This window comes from Miniopterus natalensis, chromosome 1 (assembly GCF_054644295.1).
Source record: "Miniopterus natalensis isolate mMinNat1 chromosome 1, mMinNat1.hap1, whole genome shotgun sequence".
In the NCBI taxonomy this organism is placed as follows: domain Eukaryota; kingdom Metazoa; phylum Chordata; class Mammalia; order Chiroptera; family Miniopteridae; genus Miniopterus; species Miniopterus natalensis.
The window spans coordinates 108,032,123-108,039,398 of record NC_142081.1 but is presented as its reverse complement, the minus strand read 5'-3'; the positions used below and the strand labels follow the sequence as shown (position 1 = coordinate 108,039,398).

General features: G+C 35.4%; 1 pseudogene; it reads right to left on the bottom strand.

Moving 5' to 3' along the window:
- Positions 1–371: 371 nt before the first annotated feature.
- Positions 372–1,542, bottom strand: LOC107529929 (acetyl-CoA acetyltransferase, cytosolic pseudogene; annotated as a pseudogene).
- Between the last annotated feature and the right edge of the window lie 5,734 nt (positions 1,543–7,276).

Genomic DNA, 7,276 nt, shown 5'->3' with positions numbered 1-7,276 from the left:
GTCAGTCCTAAATCCCATTTTCTTATTCAGCATTTTAATTCAAAGTGACTTCTCTTTCCTCTCAGCTACAATTATAAGACTTTTCACTAATAGCACACTGTGTTGTTATACTGTCCTGTCCTTTAACTTTTCTTATGTTCCCTTGACTTCTTTTTTTTTTTTTTCCCCTGGATGACTGATCTGATTTATTTATAACAACACTGTGAGATGCAGTTGTCCTACACCTTGCACGTTACACATTAAAGTACAAGTTGTCAAAGCCTTGGGTTCTTGTGAAGTGGAAATGGCTTCCATCCTCACATTGGTCCTGACTTCACATATTGGTGCCTTATTAATTTTGAAAGAAATGAGGTTCAAATTTGTTAGGCAGGTCACCCTCCCTGAACACACATTGCTATCCCCATCCCACCCCCAATGCACAGGGCAGCCACACCATGACGTCCACCCTCTCGCTCCATTGTGTGTAACAGGGTAACAAGAATCCAACAGCCAGATGCCCTGAGAGGATGGCCCAAGGCTATAGCCCCTCCTTCAATGCTGACCTTCTCCGGGTGCAACCAAGAGGGCTGCAAAGGCTTCGTTGATTTCAAATATGTCCACATCCTCCAGTGACCAACCTGCTTTTGCAACAGCTTGCTTTATTGCTGGAATCGGTCCTATTCCCATTACGGAAGGCTCCACACCTACTTGTGACCAGGAAACTATCTGTGCTAAAGGTGTAAGCCCACGACGATCAGCTTCTGACTTCTTCATGAGAAGCACAGCTGCAGCACCATCATTTACTCCTGAAGCATCAGCTGCGGTGACTGTTCCTGTCCCGTCTGTAAGGAAGTGAGGCTTTAGTTTAGACAGGGCTTCCATGTTGCTCCCATGGTGAGGAAACTCATCTATTTTAACTTCGGTAAGAACTTTTCTAGAAGATACACACACTGGTACAATCTCTTTGTCAAAATGGCCAGCTTTCTGTGAGCGCTCTGCCCTCTTCTGGGACAGGACTGCAAACTTGTCCTGATCTTCTCTATTCACTTGCCATTTTTTGGCTACATTTTCAGCTGTAATGCCCATGTGATAGTTGTGAAATGCATCTGTGAGCCCATCACAGAGAATACTGTCAGTCAGTGGTGTTTCCCCAATCCTGACTCCTGTCCTCAAGTGAACCAGGTGAGGAGCCTTGCTCATATTTTCCATGCCTCCTGCAACCACAATGCTGGAGTCTCCTATCCCGATGGACTGTCCTGCAAGGCACACAGCTTTCAGGCCTGACCCACAAATCATCTGGCAGCTCCATGCTGGAACAGAGTAGGGGATCCCTGCACCCACACTGGCTTGTCGAACAGGATTCTGCCCACAACCTGATGCCAAAACGTGCCCAAACACGACCTCTGACACCTCTTCCGGGGCCACCGCGGCCCTCTTCAGGGCTTCTTTGATGACAGTTGAGCCCAGGTCATGGACAGGAACGGCGGACAAGGCACCATTGAAGGAATCTAAGACAGCCCACGCTGTGGAGACGATGACCACAGGGTCCGAGCCTGCACTCATGCTGCCACAAGACCTCTCCACACGCAACTCTCCTTGACTTCTTAAAGACACACTTGTTATATTTACTTTTATCCCCCAAACACAAATTCACAATGAATACCTTGTTGTATTAATAAATGAATAGTAATTTACTGCTGAAATATCTGAGTTCCTAGAAAATCTGAAGTTCGACATTGTAGAATTGGTTATACAACATGAGTCCATGAAACACTGCTGCCGAAGCATTGTGAAGTGAACTCAAAGGGGGCAACTACGCTCCTGATAAGCAACCTGAGTGACTCAAGTACTTATTGAAACACTTGTAAGCACAATATAATGACATTCATGGCTGGAGAAGATAAACGGATGCATCAAATAGTAAGAGATGAGCTGATGTCTTTAAGTAAAACCAGTGCATACAGGGAAGTTAAAAGATAGAAATGCCATTAGACTATGTGGCAGCTGCCAATTAAAGCACTGTGGAAGATATTACTAGTTAGACATCCACCACCTCACCAGCAAATGTACACATGTAAGCAGTTTCTACAAATTCAAAGCGCATTGTACAAAACCTTCAGTAATATCATGGTCTTTTAGTGCTAGAAATAGAATATTCCACTTGGTTTAACAGATTCAGTAGGAAACATTACCTGAATTCTATAGCTAATTCTGCCATGCAATTCACTCTGAAAACAAAGATATAGAAACTCCCCTTATTTATCTTGTTAAACTTGTATGTTTTTACTCTTATAAATTTCTGAGATAACCGAACTAATAATGATCCCCACTCTAAAGCTTAATTGGGGAAGAATAAAACTGGGCAAACTTGTATCTGGACAATTTAGTGCCTTCGCAAAGGCAACATTCTCTTATTCATTCAGTCAAGGAGGCTGAGAAATCCTCAGAGACATCATCCTGTCACCATCTTTACTTTGCTCTTTATATAGCTCAGATTGTTAATAAGAAAAACATGGTTTCATTAAATTCTGTCAAGAATACTTTTTTAAAAAATTCGAGAATCCTGATATCCTATTAAACTATAATTAAATATTAGAGAAAGAATTGTTCACAGGACACTGTTATATCAGTACTTTAGATCAATTATCATTGTTTACAAATTGATTATAGCATACAGAAGAGACTTTTTATGTTGGAGGAAAGAGTAACACATAAAAATATGGTATACATATTTTTTAAATGCTACCTGTGCCTTTGCTAAAATCAGAATAAAAAGCATATTACCCTAAGACTTTGCTCTGATTTTGAACATTTATTAGAATTCCACAAGTTAAAGCATTGAGGAGGATTTTCAAAAATGAAAAAGGAGAAACAGAGAATGTAGTGTAGGGCTTTCAGTAATTTATGTCCACAAATAGATGTAGAACAAACACAAACACATAAATTTAATTTGACTTTCTATTCTGAAACAGATGTTTTACTTTACATTTACTGTTTCTTTTTAAAGTAACTTAAAACATGCTAATATTTTGTTTCTCCTCAATATCAGGTAAACTTTACATTATACTTCACAACAGTAAAGACAAGATTAATAATTTAGCTTACAGGTCTAAAAATAGTTTTTAGCCTAGAATTTATTTTCTGTTAATTGTGCATATAAAATAAGGGTAATTATTTGATTTATAATGTTTAGTAGTTTTATTGAAGATGGTGAATAATAGATATTTGCAAATAATCTTGAGAAAGTATTGAAACATTATTTTATAATGGAAAATATTAGTATCAGAAATTAAGATACTACTACCCATATCTATAGCCATAACTATCTATATCAACTATATCTATATCTATATCTAATCTATATCTAAATCTATATCATCTATATCTATATTTATCTATCTATATTAATCTTCACCCAAGAATATGTTTTTATTAATTTTAGAGAGAGTGGAAGGGGGAAGGAAAGAGAGAGAGAGAGAGAGAAAGAAAGAAACATCAATGTGAAAGAGAAACATCAATCTGTTACCTCTCATAAGTGCCCTCACCTGGGATCAAACCCAAAATCTAGGTATGTGCATTGACTGGGAATCAAATCCACACCACTTCAGTGTATGGGGAGATGCTCCAGCCAACTGAGTCACCCATCCTGAGCTATATATTTATAATATTACTTGAAAAGATACATCTGTTTTTATTTCCAGATGCCCAAATGCTACCTAGGTAAGGTTTAGAATACCTAAATGACTTGTTAAAGATAACTGAGTGATGAAATGAATGTGCTCAAAGTCCTAGCCACAGCAACCAGACAAGAAAAAGAAGTAAAAGACATGCAAATTGGAAAGAAAGAAGTAAAACTGTCATTATTTGCAGATGGCATGATATCATATAGAGAGAACCATATAGATTCCATCATTAAGCTACTAGAATTGATAAATGAATTCTGTAAAGTAGCAGGGTACAAAATTGATATTCAGAAATCAGTTGATTTTTATACAACAACAATGAACTATCAGAAAGAGAAATTAAGAAAACAATTCCATTCATAATTGCAACAGAAAAAACACACACCTAGAAATAAACTTAACCAAGGAAGTAAAAGACTTGTAATTGGAAAATTATAGACATTCAAGGAAGAAAATGAAGATGATACAAATAAATCAAAGCATAGACCATGCTGATTGATTAAAAAAAAAAAAATAGCATCATTAAAATGTCCATACTACCCAAAGGAATCTATAGATTGAATGCAATCCCTATCAAAATACCAATGGCATGTTTCACAGAACTAGAGCAAATAATTCTAAAATTTATATGGAAACAAATAAGACCCCAAATAACCACAGAAATCTTGAGAAATAAATTAAAGGCATTATGCTATCTGATATCAAATTTGCTACAAGGGTATAGTAATCAAATAGCATAATATGAACATAAAAACAAACACATAAGTCAGTGGAACAGAACGGATAGCCCAGAAATAAACCCATGTCTATACAGTCAAGCAATCTATGATAAAAGAGGCAAGAATATGGGGTAAAGACAGTGTAATAAAATAATGGAAAGATAAATACAAAAAATGAGAGTAGACCACCTTCTTATACCATATACAAGAATAAACTCAAAATGGATTAAGGACTTAAATACACAACCTAAAATCATAAAACTCCTAGGAGAAAATACAGGCAATAAACTCTCTGACATTGCTCTTAGTAATACATTTTCTGAAATACCTCCTTAGGCAAGGGAAACAAAACAAAAAACAGGCAAATATGACTATATCAAACTCAAAAGTTTTAGCACAGCAAAGGAAACTATTAATAAAAGGAAAAGACAACCTACCAATTGGGAGAATATATTTGCCAATGATATATCTAATAAGGGGTTAATATCCAAAATTTATAAAAAACTCTTACAACTTAATACCAAAAAACCAAACAATCCAATTTAAAAATGGGAATTGTACCTAAATAGACATTTTTTCCAAAGACGATTCACAGATGGCCAAAGAACATCTGGTCATCAGGGAAATGCATATTAAAACCACAATGAGCTACCACCTCACCTGTTAGAATGGCTCTCATCAAATTAAAAAAACAGTTTTGGTGAAGATGTGGAGAAACGGAACTTTCATGCATTGTTGGTGGGATTGAAAATTAGTGAAAGCACAATGTAAAGATGTATGGATGTTCCTCAAAAAATTAAAAATAGAACTACCATATGATCTAGCAATTCCACTCCTGGGTATTTATCCAAAGAAATCTGAAACACTAATTCAAAAAGATATATGAACACCTATTTTTATTGCAGCATTATTTACAATAGCCAAGACATAAAAGCAAACTAAGGGTCTATTAATAAGGTATTGGATAAAGAAGATATAATATCATCCATATGTAATGGAATATTACTTGGACATAAAAAAATGAAATATTGCCATTTGTGACAGCATGGATGAACCTAGAGGGTATTATGCTAAGTGAAATAAGTCAAACATAGAAAGGCAAATATTATATGCTTTCACTTATATGTGGAATCTGAAGAACAAAAACAATCGACAAACAAACCTAAACAGACTCATAGATACAGAGAACAAACAGATGGTTTCCAGATGGGAGGGAGTTTGGGGCTCGGTGAAAAAGATGAAGAAATTAAGAAGTACAAATCAGTAGTTACAAAATAATTATGAGGTGTCAGGAACCAGCCTGAAAGACGAACAAACCTGAGTTTGAGCAGTGGGAATTAAAGAGACAAACAAAATTATGGGATCAGGAGGGCTGCCCTCCAATGAGGTGCAGCCCCAAATGGCTTCAACGCCTTTATTATATAGTGAGTAACAAACAATTGGTAATGCGGTGAGGGAGATACAAAGTAGTTCCTTCAAGGCTGCGTGAAAGCTCTTTCAGAGTAAACACCCTGCCTCCTGCATGAGCTCAGACCTTGGTAATTATCCTTATCTCGGCTTCTAATAGGAACTTTTGGGGAGGATTGAGTCCTTGGCTCCAGGCCCTCAGGCTACGTGGACCATGTCCAGACATGTCACCAGCTCCCAACAATGAGGATGTAAAGTAGAGCATAGGAAATATAGTCAGTTATATTATAATAACTATGTATAGTGCCAGGTGGGTACCAGACTTATTGGGAGGATCACTTCATAAATTATATAAATGTCTAACCATTACACTGTACACCTGAAACTAGTATAAAATAATGAATGCCAACTATAAACAAAAAATAAAAGAAATAAAAAGATAATTGAGTGAATTTATATTTGAACCTAGGTATTTTAACCTAGGTATTCCCTAAACCTATGCCCATGCTACTATAAAAATGTGATGATTAATAACATGCTTGAGAGAGATCCAAGAGTAGCACATATTGTCTGAAGACTAAGCAACTTCAAGTGAAACTTCTAGACTGTTTTTTGGGAGTCATATTTTTATCTCAAAGTAAAAATGCTTGTCAAATTGTAAATTAAAAATCTAACCCACTTGTGAACAAAGCAATGTTGGAGAATTCCTAACTTTTCCTCTTTAACATAAGGATGCATCTACTCACCTGATCATGAAACCTATTTTATAATTTGATAATTTAATCCTAAAAAAATCAATGAATGAAAAAAACTACACACACATGCTTAAAATGATTGTCATTAGAAGGAAGTATAAACTGTAGAATAGCAACTCCATAAGTATTTCTTAAATGAAAGTTAGTATCATATTAGATTTAAATATTTGGATTTGAATACTACCTAAATGTTGACTTTGACAAAAATACACACACAAGCACACATTCAAACACACACAATGAGATTTATAGCGCCTAACTTAGTAGAAGGTTATGACTAAGTGCATGTAGAATAGCTAGCATGATATTTTCCACACTGAATGATGATAAATCAACAAGTTTTCCTACCTTTAAATAAAATTGAAAAAGAAAAAAGAAACAACAGAGGAATTCACTTTATCTGTCTTTAACTTGCACATGAAATAAAAAAAAGTATTTGTTTTGCTTTTCTCTAATATTTATTTGATTTTTATATAAACAAAGCATATTTACTATTTTCTTTATTTTCCTAACTCCATTTGCAGCCTGTACAAGTATATATAATGCATCTTACTTCCAGAAAATGAGGAAACTATGATATCAATATGCTTAACTCTAAAATCTTTGATAGTTTTTAAAAGATACAGCTCAAAAATAATAATGTTTTAAATTCAATTTCTTTTAGAATGGTATCATTTCTATCAATTTTTTACACTTATAGTTCTCCTAAAGTTTCCAGAAATCACTGAGCCTG